General features: G+C 47.2%; 1 protein-coding gene across 4 annotated transcripts in view; it reads right to left on the bottom strand.

Moving 5' to 3' along the window:
* LOC119167231 (sperm-specific sodium:proton exchanger-like) overlaps nt 1-12,418 on the bottom strand; it is a 305,567-nt gene that overhangs the window by 132,640 nt on the left and 160,509 nt on the right. Inside the window, exons 1-2 of one of the 4 annotated variants that reach the window (XM_075866887.1) lie at nt 6,067-6,636; nt 5,381-5,473 (exon numbers count right to left, since the gene is read on the bottom strand). The gene's annotated coding sequence lies outside the window, so the exon portion shown is untranslated. The other 3 variants (XM_075866890.1, XM_075866888.1, XM_075866889.1) reach the window with 3 other exon arrangements.

The raw sequence follows: 12,418 nt of genomic DNA, 5'->3' as shown, positions 1-12,418 counted from the left end.
GCGACCGAACCACTCATCACCTTTCACGACATCACGCAGTGCTACAAGCTTTATCAAGGCAAACGAGACCACCCCAGCACCCGCAACTAAACAAAGCTCAACAAATCACTTGGCGGCGGCTTCAAACGATCTCATTCCCTTCCCCGTACATATATGTCCAGCCTTATTCACAGCTACGTGCACCCTTTGCAAGACACAGACCGCAACCTTGGAGCACATCATCTGGGGATGCAGCAAGGACCCTCTCCCACCAAACATCCTAGGACAGTCACCTTCAAGTGTGGTCTGGGAGAGAGTCCTCCCGACTACAAGCCTGGACACCCAGCTCCAGGCCATCAAACGCGCTGACGAGGTGGCGACCAGGCATGACCTGACAGCCCTCGCCACTTAGCAAACCGTCAGCTGCCTTAATAAAGTTGTTTACTACGGCGGTGGAATAGCGGAATCAGCTGCATGCAAGGTATTCTGGGCAACTCAAGGACTTCCACTCCTGTCTTGCTCCCCACACTTGCTCCGGCAGCGCGAATCGTGTTCCAGTCACGGATTTGGAGGCGTTGCTCTACGCCAGAGCCGAGTGAGGACTCGCTCGCAGAGTCCATCGGGTGCTCCGACTTCGCCATTGGAATTCAACGCAAGTACCGACAACTGCCTCCTCTACCGGCCCTCTCCCACTCGCAGCCGGCGTCTGCTGCCATTTTCTTCATAACTTCGAGATTTACAAAGCCATGCGCGTACGTCCAAGTGCCCTCTCTATAGCCGCGCGTCTTTCAGAGGAAAGTGTGCTTACGCGAAGCGCCTTTCTCTTCCCACTATAGTGCCCCGTCGTTAGTAAGCGGGGAACACGTTTAACCAGGTGCTGGCAAAGCGTTAGGAAGAACATGGCTACCGAAAACAAGCGTTAGCCAATGAGATTCGTCGGCTGCGTTTCAGTGGTTGTCGGTACTTAAGAGAGAGGAGGGAAAAATCTAGGGATCTTTTTCTGATTATAGTGTACTAGAATATACTATTCCAGTACACTATAGTCTGGCCCAATTATGTGTTCAATACCGCGGACGCGTCACCAAGTGTTCCAAGAACCCACGTGTGTCTCGTAAGAAGGCAATCAAGTGTCATTGAACTCCCCTACTGATTGCCGTCTTGCCTTTTGGGAAAAGTAACTTCTCGAAAGCTCCTGTCCGTGTACAATACCCGTGCCACACGGGCGTTTGGAAAACCTTCCAGCTGATGGTCTATCGACTCGACGGTCAAGCACGAGCTGGTACCGGGGGGATTTCGAAGGCCGCAGAGTCAGTATAGTCTATAAAGTCAATGTATCAACCCACAATTTTTTTCGTAGCTTCAATCGCCATTGAGGGACGGAAGCGACAACAGCGTGAACGTGCTCCCTGGTTCACAGCGTGCTCGTAGTCACTATTAGAAGAAATGGAGCTAACCGGTATACTTCAAAAAGGGCACATGTGAACGTTGGGAGTTATTTATTGAAAGATTTTTTTGCGCCTTGAAACGTGTGAACTGCACATTCAGTCGAACAACACCGACGTGCTGGCCTTCGCCGCGCTGTCTCTCGCTCACCGCAGTTTCGCTCCTAAACAGCTTGATTGATTGATTTCAATGATTTGATATGTGGGGTTTAACGTCCCAAAACCACTATATGATTATGAGAGACGCCGTAGTAGAGGGCTCCGGAAATTTAGACCACCTGGGGTTCTTTAACGTGCACCCAAATCTGAGCACACGGGCCTACAACATTTCCGCCTCCATCGGAAATGCAGCCGCCGCAGCCGGGATTTGAGCCCGTCCCCTGTGGGTCAGCAGCCGAGTACCTTAGCCACTAGACCACCGCGGCGGGGCATCCTCCTGAACAGCTTAAAAGCTAAGTATGTATGTATAGATATGAATTAATAATTGACTGGAATAGCTAAACGAAAGATCACAGCATAACCACGGAGTGAATGATGAGTGGGGCGAAGTGTTCGTTCGTCTGTCCGTCCGTCCGTTCGTCGGGACGCGTGGACTGACGGACGGACGGACGCATGGACGGACCAGTGTGGAACACCAGGCCCACGCACCTCCCCCCTCCTCTCGCATTTTTTTTTTGTCATGGCATACAGAGCGCGAAATGACAATTGGCCTGCCCGGCCCCTGCTTCAAATAAAAAAGCCCCCCCCCCCTCCCCTCCGCATCCCCCGAAAACAGAAAAGTTCTGCCTGCGCCTTTGCACAGAAGGGCCGTCGTAAACTGCCGTGTATACCAACACGACAACTCCATCGAGTCGATGGGAGTTGTGGCGTTTCGATGGCTGTCGACTGGATGACCTTTCAAAACTGGCCGTGGGACACATGCATAGAAAGTCACCATTTTCGCAGCCTGCGGTCAATGGCTTCTCTTTCGTTGTTGAGCTGTGGGCGCAGCAGACTGAAAGGATTGACGTCGCCGACGCTATATCGCGAAAGGCGGTTGAAAGAGCGGAGAATAGTATAACAAAGCCATGTTAGTCGGTAACGGTGGGGTACACTCTCTAAGAGAAAAAAAAATGGATCCAAAGAGAATTCATGCGTTCTCCTTAAAGACGGTCATATACATGACTAGCCAGTATTCTCGAAGAAGGTGTTGAAGGGGAATTTTTTTTCCCGAGTGTTCCCTTTTCTTGCGTAAGTATATAGCTCACACAGGCTCAAAAGTGGTCCTCATGGAGCACCCTAAAACAACCCCTGGGGCGCATGTCAGCGCTAACCATACTAGCCAGTAAGCTTTCCTATATATAAGGGAAGGAAGTGTATATCTAAGGGCTCGTTTTTCCGTGTTTTAACACAATAATAATGAGATCTAACAGACAGTAATGCCAAGAAATATATATATATATATATATATATATATATATATATATATATATATATATATATATATATATATATATATATATATATATATATATATATATATATATATGTGTGTGTGTGTGTGTGTGTGTGTGTGTGTGTGTGTGTGTGTTTGCTTTTGAAATCCTTTGATAATTACCAACCGGTCCCTTGCCGGCAGCAAGTTACCGACTTTTCTTTATTCACATTCGCATCGAAGTTACTATTCTTAACGTCCCTTGTATTTTTCTTGGCTTCATTGTCTGTTAATTTTTTTAAAAATTGTGTCTAATAAAGGAATAACACGTCAATTAATAAAGGAAACAGACCCTTAAACACTTTTTTTCCTTCATGCACGGAGTCCAGGTATAACAACATCATACGAATTTGTTTACGAAACCAAACGAATCCTTCGCCCCTTCCCCCCCTTTTTTTTTAAATTTACTTTTCGTATAAGTAGTTCGCAACGTTGGCGCCATGCTACGGTGGGTCGAACCTACGACCTTGCGCCCAATAATCCGGAGAGACGCGCTTGGGCATGGAGCCACCATTGTCGAGTCTATAGGAGTGCCGTCTTAACCAATGATACGTCATCTTAGCCTATATCGAGTGTACACCCATGCGCGGTCGAGATCGCTTCTTGCAAACCAGTTCTTCGATCCGTTTTTCACCCTTGAAGGGAGGCCAAGAAAATTTGCATTTACGTAGGTTTAACGCATCCGCTTTTGAATATGCGTGCTAATCAGGCACAGCTGAAACTGAGCGAATAGAATGAGGAAAGTACGTACTTTCTTTCATTATAGTTATACCTCTGCGAAACTTGCGTACCATCTATAATGTTGTTTTGTTTATTTATGTCATATAGGAATCGCCTGTACAAGAACGGAAAGAAGTGTGGAAATAAGCGATAACATATTTGTTCCTTAATTAAAGGTTGTCGGTCTAACGATCAAAATTAAACAAAAAACGAAGCCGGGAAAGGTGCGCACGCATGAAAATAATAAGAAGAAAAAAAGGCAGTTGACTTGTTTTCGCGCTCCTTCCATAAATCGCAGTCTGAGTTCATTACTTTTTTTCGCATGCTGAAGGCAGTTGTCCTGTCACGAACGTTGCACAGTCATCAGCTTTTCATTTCAACACCTTTTTTTACTTAAGTTTTTTTTTTCTCTTTGCGTCAACAGCAAACACTTGCGAGACACGAAATGTTCGATGAAGCTAAATCCCTACTCTGTCTGGGAATGTAATTCCGAAATAAATGTTCCGTATTGCACTTGGCATTCCGAACTATACGGTCAACAACTTGATTACGAGCATTAAGCCCTGATATAGCGGGAAATCGCATTTGTCGTGGATCCAATGTCCAGCAAACTTTTGCTGTTGATAGTACGTGTTTGGTATTTGATATTACTGCTACCCTATACTTTTTCATCCTGTGAATAACTGAAATTCCTGTTTCTGCGCCTAATGACACCTTTCATCACCTATTTTGCAAGCTTCCCTGCAGGTCCGTGTTGTCTGCAGAAATAACTTTCAACATTTTTTTTTATTTCGTCTTTTCGGCGTTTAGTTCGAACGCTTGTCTTACATACACAAGTCTACTCCGTCACCTGTTTGGACGGACAGTGTCGCAAAAGGCGAGAGTGTGGACACTGATACGACGTTTCGGCCATCATTCATTCTTCTGTGTTTTCGTCTGTGGCGTAGCCAGAATTTATGTTTTTTCGGCGGGGGGGAAGACGAGGGGGGCATGGTAAGAATTGTTTGTATGTGCGCTTGTAAACATGCACACGCCAGAAGAATTCAGTAGAGGGGGAGGGGTGTCATACCGACCCCCGCCCCCTGTCCGCGCCGATGGTCGTTTTTATATTTGTAGTAGTAAAAGTAGACGCTATTGTATACTAATACGCACGCATACGGCTGGGTTAGTGCATACGACGTCTAGTGACGACACAGCTGATGCATAGCTCTTCGAATTTCGCCAGCAAAACACCTATTAATAAACATTCGTTATGAACGTATATCCTGTAATTATATTTGGGAAACGAAATACCTGTATAATGAAAACAGGTGTACTTATAGAATAAATAAATGGAATAGAAGTACATGTAGATTAGAAATCTAAAGTATTATAATAAAGCAACATAGGTTGCTTATTTTACTGTCTATGAAGTAATTTGCCTAATAAGCGCAACATGAAGATTGCTAACACGCGAGACAAGTTTAAGGGCCAAATTCAGATAATTATTTGCTGAAGGTTACGGCTCCTTACTTGCGCACATGTACATGCAAGGGTCCCAGAGGGTCAGCATAAACCACGGCTGAAATTTAGATGCGTAAGTTTTATGGGATTTGCAAGGACACTCACGAATACTTTCGTTGTATCCGGTAGTTCTCTGTATAAAGCCTCTCCGTCATAATGACGTTTTTCACTGCAGGCGTATTACCGTATTTATCACTCCCACACACTTCTCGCTCCTGAAGACCGTGTCATAAAAAACTATGAAAGGAATAACTGCGCTCACCTTGAAAGCCAATGTTCAATCCTCAGTCAACAGTGTCCAGGGGGCAGCACAGATGCGTGGAGGAAACCAAGTCCCGGCTTTAGAACGACGTCCCTGCGTCGAAATAGCTCCGTTGTTTCAATCGAAGCCGACGATAGACGGAGTTGCGTAATATCCTATAGCGTTTCCCACGCAGATGCTCGTTATCGCCGAGAATCCCGAAGTTATTATCGCTCAAACAAAGTGAACCAATAGAAACAGAAACCGGCTCAAGTATTCGCCCGCAACCGTACTTATATTCTTCGATGGTTCCACCACGATGTATTTTTGTAGCACTTCCCTAGTGACACAAACCACATTGCCGAAAACGAAAGCGTACGTAAACGTTTACAGTACCTAATCCCGCCTCGTTAACGCTTTCTTCTTCAGCTTGCCAAAGCGAAGGACCACTGAAAGTGAAGATTTGGACTGACGTTGACAGCACTATTTATGGGGGGTTGAATTGGAGAGCTTGTTCGATGTGCGTCTTCTTCTTTTCTTTTTCTTTTTTTGAATCTTTGAAGTTCAAAACGACAAAACAAAATGGGGTCGACTATTACAACTATTATCGTGCACGCAATGACGTCACAGCACTGTCATGTACGACAATACCACGTAACACAAAAATGACGTCGTCGTCGTCACCACCAGCAACATCGATTGGTCACCTTTTTCCCGTGTACAGTTGATCGCATGTACACTTCCCTTCAGAGCTGTATAGCGATGCGCGATCACCAGCGAAGTCACACCCACGTACGGTTGTTATCCTCTTGTTTTCTCGGTTAGCGACAAACAGCAAGGTGCGTAGTGATGTGGGGCCACTAGTTAAACCGCACCGCAATGTGTAGTCGTTCGTTCCTTTCCTCGAAGAGTGATGAACGGAGAGAACAGCTCCCAGGAGAACTTGAAGTGTGAGGGGTTAATCACCAGGGAAGGACGGATCAGAGCGACGGTGATCCGATGGCACTTTCTTTTTCTTCTTCTCTCGGAAGGAGATGAGCGGCAGGAACGGCGCCCAGGACTGCGGCGAACGAGCGAACAAGGTGGCGTTGATGAAGATTTGAAAACGATTCGATGAAGTTGAAGAAGATGAAGGATGCAGAAGAAGGTGATGACCGCGCGCGCCGCACACGCACGTGTGTGCGACTTGCCACCGCCGGGACAGTCTGTGTCGGCGTTGTGCGAAGGCGACGACAGTTCAACGCAACGTCGCGCAGCGCGCCTTCACGCGACAAGAGACGTCGCAAGGACTGAAGGTCTAAAAAGAAAACAAGAAGCAGGAGGTGAGGGAGTCGAGATGAGGGGAGACTCTGTATGCCCCCGGTGTGTGGCCGGTTGCCACACGCTGTGAATACGTGAGAGGTGAAGTGGCAGGCAAGTGGGAGTGAGAGCGGCGAGAGGAGAAGAGCTACGACGGATCTGCCTGAGATAGCGCTGCGGGACGCCTCCGGTGGACGCGTCGTCGCGTTGTAGACGTGGAACTTTGCAGCTGTTAACATTTTCTGGGTGTGTTTGTTGGGGTGAGGGGGGGAGCTGCTGAGACACGACAAATTGCGTTAAGCATAGCTTTTATTCCGTTCAAGCAACACCTAAGGAAATATCTATGCATTTTTCGCTGCCTCCTCTTATTAATGATTGCCGCATTTTTACGCGCAAAACTATGGTACGGTTATGAGGTACGCCGTAGTAGATGGCTCAGGAGACGTTAAGGGCCTCTACCTTGTCGCATCCATGCAGGTGCGGCCACCACGGCCGGGATTCGAACCCGCGACCTTCGGTTCAGCAGCCGAGGATCGTGACAACTATACCACCGATGTGGACGACACGCCGCTGTGGTCTACTCCCTGTAGTTCTCGAATGCTAATCCGACAGTTGCAGGCTCGAATCCCGGGCTAGTAATCATACCGTGGTTTTGCGATTTGAAAACCCAAACCCTGATTATTGACATTTTCTCTCTCTTTTGCTTGGTAGATGGGGAGGGGGGTGCAGTGGTGTTTATGACCGGAACACCACATTAAACGACGGTTTTATTCAAGCAAGTCCCCAGAAGAAATTCATGCCCTTACCGCCTCGTTTTTTTCAATGACCGGTACCCTGGCCTCACACGTGGTCTGCCGAAAGCGGACGAACGACTACGACTGCGAAGCACAGCGGCCACCCGGCACTTCATACCGGAAATCTCTGGCACGTGTCCAACTTCACAGGTGTTAGCTGACACCTTTCACAGTGTGGCTTTGTGTCCTGGCACTCCACTGCCTTTCTCATCTCCCTTTGTCATCTCCCTTGGTCATTCCTACTAGAGAGTCTTGGGAGGAGTAGCTGCTCGGCTGCTTTACCTCGGATGCGCAACGCTCCTTGGGGGCGCGCACCCGGCCAGCGGTAATCTCCAATGGCGACCGGGACTAGTAGGGACTGCCACTCAGGGCTACAGGTTCCAATGTCGACCCGGACTAGGGACTGCCACTCAGGCGCACAGGTACTCTCTGGTATATTTCAGAACCACACCACCGGTTCAGTAAGGACCGACATAATAGTCCTGTCACCTAAACTACGATCTAACCCACTCGACATTCTGGCAAACGCCGTGGGCACCGTAACAGAGATAGTGACATTTTATTAATCTTTGTGTGTGTGTGTGTGAGTGTGTGTATGTCCTCATTCTTAATTTGAGACTTACAGTGGCCCTGTAGTTGCTGTAGCCTTGTGCTTACGGACTGTAATAATACGACGGCTACGTTTAGATGGACGCGAAATGAAGAACCGATCGTGTAAACATAGCTTTATATATGGACGGAATTTGAAGCACCGACATTGTTATGAAATCCCGGATATAAGTCACGCCTTGTGAACAAGACGCTATTGAAGAACGGCTGTTACGCCCCGCCATGGTTGTCTAGTGGGTAAGGTACTCGGCTGCATACCCGCAGGTCGCGGCATCGAATCCCGGCTGCGGCGGATGCATTTTCGATGGAGGCGAAAATGCCGTAGGCTTGTGTGCTCAGATTTGGGTGCCCGTTAAAGAACCCCGGGTGGTCGAAATTTCCGGAGCCCTCCACTACGGCATCTCTCATAATCATATAGTGGTTTGAGGACGTTAAACCACACATATCAATGAAGAATGGCTGTCACATTTTTTGTTTCTTCGTCATTCGGGCGCACCCTCAATCGAATGCTCACACACACCCTTTATTATGAGGTGAATTAACTCCTCAGTGTACTCGAGGTGTGGTACATCTTATCAAAAAATGAATTGAAATACCTATCACATCCTCCAGGGCTACCCTCAATCCACAGCAGAAACTTAATAATCCCCAGGTTTCACAAACCATTGACCCATAAATTGTGGGATATGCCACTAAGCTCCGACTGTAGGGTTATCATCCGTCCCAGATTTCGTGGGACTGTCCCGACTGTTCATGCTCCGTCCCAACAAGAACGATGCACGAGTCCCGAGTCCTGTGCCGTCCTCGTCGGGCCAGCTACATGTCCGGATTTGTTACGGACCGTTCAATGACCAGTTTTTATGTGATCCAAGGCACGCCCAGAAGCGCGCCTCACGCTAAGGAGCACGAGTATCGCACAATTCACATGCACACAGCAATGTTGTGCTAGCTAGCGGTGGCTACGAGGTGCTTTAGCCACTTGAGCCCAACTTCCGCGTGCAGTGCCACAACTTTTACGAGCACATTATCCAGCAAGAGGAAGTACTGCGAACAAGCATAGCCATTTGAAGTGCTTCGAGAGGCCGCAGCTATAAAGAAACTGGATTTTTCTGGAAGATACCTCAATATTGAAAACTGATTTCGCTGGCTCGCTATGTTGCTGTACGCACACCCCTCCCCCCGTTTTACTTGCTTCGTTCAGAGCCAGTAACCCTTGCACCGACCTGAAAACACAAGTTCGGGTCACGGAGAGGGCAGATGAGACAGCGGCCAGGCCCCAAGTTTTCATGGCCGCCTGATCAACAGAGGAGATCTCGCATGCTGAACTTCACCTACACGTGTAGCGTGCCGAATGGGTGCTTTTGCTCCTCCTCTTCCCAAATGAATGCACCGACGACTTGCCCGCCTTTCCTCAATTTGTCAATCGGCGTGCATAGAAAGTTATTTCTTCAAAAGTGACCGTCGTAGAATACGGTGCCAGAAGTGCAACCAACTGACTTCGACAGCCGTACTGGTCCACGTTCAGCAACTATGCCACTGCAGGCAGAGCGTCGGCGCCACAGACGGATGACAAAGCAGGGTCGAGGTTACAGACAGAGCTGAGTGGGAGAGCATGCAGATGTTTATTGCGATAGTGCCGTGCCACTGACAATAGAATCCCACCAGAGAGTGGAAACGTACGTACTGCGATAAGACACATGCGTCATTGCACAGCAATTCGCTGTTGGTCTGCTCGGTAGAGAGAGAGAGAAAAAGAGGAAGGCTAGGAGGTTAATTGGTCAGTAAACACTCACCGAAACTAACACTGATAAAGAAATAGTGAGATATGGAGATGACGGTGGAAGTGTTGGCTCCAGTATTTCTGTTATCTCGTCGGACACCACAGTTTCCATTGTAATAGACAAAACAGGAAAGGTGGACTATATACTGACTCTGTTGCACAGAGATAGTGCTTTTAGAGGTTGAGCAATACGCTGATTTCGGCGACCCACGTAAGGACAGAAGGACGTGCATTTGTATGCTTGGCTCGTGATTGCGAGCGGTAAAAACAGGACTGAATGACGGCATGAATGAAAGACACAGACTATGCCACAAGGACATGAACTACGGACCATGGTGCGGGCGACACACCACAGCGACGTTGTCCGTGGTGTGCGGATTAACCATCAACGGCGTTACAGGCCACAGCATATATTGCGCGTGCCTCTCAGTATATGACTGGACGGCGCGTCTTTTACCACTGCTCGTGCTAGCCGCTGTTCACATTTCATTTGATGATTTAACGCCTGCACTTACTGGTGCAATTCAAAACTATTCCAGACTGAACCTCACTACGTCGCATCCCTGAATCACATTGTGCTCTCTGTGCCTAAAACCCGAGAACAGCGAAGTGCATCGCGACCTTGTTAAGGTCAAACATTCCATACTGCATTCCACTATATATAATCACTGTACCTTCATGGCGCACTGATAGCACACATTTCTTAACAACTATACGTGCAAATTTTGAGTTCATACCCCCTCTGCTTCGAAAACTATATTTAGGCACATCGAGGTTTCCCGCTCACGCGCTCACGCGCCCACTTGACCTACAGATAAGTCTGTGACGGAAAATCGCACGAGTTCGCAGAAGGGGATCAAGTGCCTCACGTCCTGCTCAAGGGTGAGCGCAGAAGCAGCTGTCTGCGAATGCTAAGCTAAAGACAGATAAGATGTAAAAAGGAAGAATTAAAGGTGCAGATAAACGCTAAGGAGGTGCCAGGTGCTACATGCCAAGAAGTAGTAGTCGATGACATTAAGCCTTTCAGGCAGGTTTTGACAAGACGACGGTTCAGACTCAGTGTACACGTGTGGTTGGCCATTTTTAAGAGTGATAATGCGATAAGCGGAGGGTCTACTTATTTGCGTAAGTGTATACGAAGAAGAGAGGCGCGAGCCGGGGGTAAACTTCCGTTGTGAGATGTGCACATCCGCTAATCGGCAGTCATTAATAAAGACATGACTTCGGAGCTTAATGATAAGGATCTGTGAGGATTATATAGTGGATTTGTGATTACACTCTACTCTGCAATACGGTAACAACAAGAAGAAAAAAATAAATTGCAGCAAATGTCGCTGAGAGTCTTCCGCCGGCCAAGTGGCCATTTATGTTTTGACTTGCTTCAGACAGCACATCCTCTATGTTGAAACGGCCAAATATGGCTGGCATTGATAAAATAGAGAAGCTGCTGCGTGAGATGTGGACACCATCTGTCAGTGCCGTCGGAAAATATGAGCTTGTGCAGAACCCAGGGACATTGCCAGGTGGCAGCACCTTCCAATTCCCTGGGTTCACGTTGTGCACTTTTTCGTGCACAACGTCGCATTTTCAGTGCCGCGCGCGTAAGAAACACTAAGGATCTTTATAATTACGTATCTATGTATTTTCTTGCGAAGGAACACACTGCGTAAACGTACGTGTTGATGGTGCACCTCAGATATGCGTAATATTTGCTTTCTGATCGAAAACTTTCACAAGTTTTAACGCCGCGGCCCCCAGATTAATATGGCTGGGAGTTGAACAAGTGTTTAAGAAAACAGAGTGAGCCTTATACCCGATATGTAATTTAGGCAAAGTTTATGTACCTTTCTCTCCATAACCATAACAACTACAGTAATTATTTTACTATCATTGTGATCAGAAGTCATTCTTCTTTTCGCTGAAGCAGATTTAGCACTGGAAATTTTAACACTAATTGTTTGTAATTTTAGTTCAGATACCTAATTTTCACTCGGTGATAGCTACAAGATGTCGTGTTGAAGAAGAGTATTTCCTCAAACAACAATAACTCTGCTTCTTCATATTGCGAATTGTGTTATCTAAATACTGGCCGAAATCCACAATTCTAGATGCTGTGATTGCTGAGATAAAGAAACATGAGTACCAAAAAGGCATGCTTTTAGACAATCGCATTTATAGTTGAACATGTGCATTATTTCAAAAGTACAACAATATAACAACAATTTAGGGTTTTCGTTCAATACTGCGGGGGGGGGGGAGTGATTCTTAAAAGAGAGAAAAAAAGAAAAAGTGAAAAAGAGAGAAAAGAAGAAAAGAAACTGTCTGCAACACAGTCCGACACCTCAACAGTAGCTCACGAGTGATGGGGGTAAGGAGGGATTAAAAGGATAGGGAGAATTAAAGGAATACAAATAGAGATGCAGAAACAGAGAGACCACATACGGAAGTAAGGAGAAGATAGCAAAGGTGGACACGGTCGCAGGAGTACGAGGACGGGGCATCGCTCAGCGAGAGCTCTTGTCGGCGTCAAGAGATGGCGTAGGGCGAGCCGGTCGGCCAGAGCTGCGCTGTCGTCGG

The sequence above is a fragment of the Rhipicephalus microplus genome, chromosome 6 (genome assembly GCF_043290135.1).
Source record: "Rhipicephalus microplus isolate Deutch F79 chromosome 6, USDA_Rmic, whole genome shotgun sequence".
Taxonomy (NCBI): domain Eukaryota; kingdom Metazoa; phylum Arthropoda; class Arachnida; order Ixodida; family Ixodidae; genus Rhipicephalus; species Rhipicephalus microplus.
Note: the sequence above shows the minus strand (reverse complement) of the source record. Positions and strands in the feature narration are given on the sequence as shown.